Source organism: Phaethon lepturus, unplaced genomic scaffold, assembly GCF_000687285.1.
Source record: "Phaethon lepturus isolate BGI_N335 unplaced genomic scaffold, ASM68728v1 scaffold40969, whole genome shotgun sequence".
NCBI classification, from domain to species: Eukaryota; Metazoa; Chordata; class Aves; order Phaethontiformes; family Phaethontidae; genus Phaethon; species Phaethon lepturus.
The window spans coordinates 1-1,347 of NW_010564836.1; the positions used below are offsets into that span (position 1 = coordinate 1).

Below are 1,347 nucleotides of genomic sequence, written 5' to 3' on the forward strand. Positions count from 1 at the left end.
AACCCCTCCCACCCCCCAACACCCCAAAATCTCCCAGAAAAGGGGCAGAGCCTGGAGAAAAGGCTTTAATGCACAGTGGGCGGTGGGGAGGAGCAGCGGGGACCGAGGAGGAGCGGGGCGCCCCACCCTGGGCTGGGGGGGCCGCCGCAGGGCGGGGAGGGGGCTTAGAAGCATTTTCGGTGGACGATGGAGGGTCCGGCCTCGTCGTACTCGGGTTTGCTGATCCACATCTGCTGGAAGGTGGAGAGGGATGCCAGGATGGAGCCACCGATCCACACCGAGTACTTCCGCTCCGGCGGGGCGATGATCTGCCGAGATGTGAGCCATTAGGATGCACCCCTTGATCACCCTCTCCACCCAAACCTGCACCGGGAGAAGATTTGGGGTGCTGGTGGCCATGGTTTGTCTCCCCCCACCACCTACTTTGATCTTCATGGTGCTGGGAGCCAGCGCTGTGATCTCCTTCTGCATACGGTCGGCGATGCCAGGGTACATGGTGGTGCCGCCGGACAACACGTTGTTGGCGTAGAGGTCCTTGCGGATGTCAATGTCACACTTCATGATGGAGTTGTAGGTCGTCTCGTGGATGCCAGCTGACTCCATGCCTGGGGTGGAAGGGGGCTGTCAGCACCCTGACCCCCACCCATGCCTTCTCAGGGCTCCCCAGAAGAGCCACGGGGTCACCCATGAGTTTGTTCCCCCATTTGGAGTGCAAAGTGCTTGGGGGAGCTCTGAAACGCCTCTGTGGGGCACCCATGGGAGCTGACCCCACCATGGTGGGGTAGTGGGGACGGGGGCAACCACCTAGGAGACAGCCAGGACCATTCGGGGTGGGCTCACCGATGAAGGAGGGTTGGAAGAGGGTCTCAGGGCACCGGAAACGCTCGTTCCCAATGGTGATAACCTGCCCGTCAGGGAGCTCGTAGCTCTTCTCCAGCGAGGAGGAGGAGGCGGCCGTGGCCATCTCGTTCTCGAAGTCAAGGGCCACGTAACAGAGTTTCTCCTTGATGTCGCGCACGATTTCCCGCTCGGCTGTGGGAGACGATGGCAAAAAGGCTCTACCCGGTGCTGTGGCAGCACTGTGGGGGTCCCCCATCACTCCATACGCCCCTCCCCGGCCCCGTACCGGTGGTGACGAAGGAGTAGCCCCTTTCATGCGGTAGTCGGTTAGGTCGCGGCCGGCCAAGTCGAGACGCATGATGGCGTGGGGCAGAGCGTAGCCCTCATAGATGGGCACGTTGTGGGTGACGCCATCCCCGGAGTCGAGAACAATGCCTGGGAAGGGGGGGAAGGTGGGGGGGGGGCTTGAAGCCAGCTTGGCCATCCTGGATGGGCCCCCGGGGGGGG

At 62.9% G+C, this 1,347-nt stretch overlaps 1 pseudogene across 1 annotated transcript in view; it reads right to left on the reverse strand.

Annotated features, from left to right (window-relative positions):
- Positions 1-39: 39 nt before the first annotated feature.
- The window catches only part of LOC104626943, a 2,578-nt pseudogene continuing 1,270 nt past the window's right edge, over positions 40-1,347 (reverse strand). The window contains exons 4-7 of the transcript XR_738091.1: positions 1,127-1,275; positions 841-1,032; positions 424-605; positions 40-308 (exon numbers count right to left, since the gene is read on the reverse strand). The product of XR_738091.1 is annotated as an actin, gamma-enteric smooth muscle-like (transcript). The remainder of the gene's footprint in view (positions 309-423; positions 606-840; positions 1,033-1,126; positions 1,276-1,347) is intronic.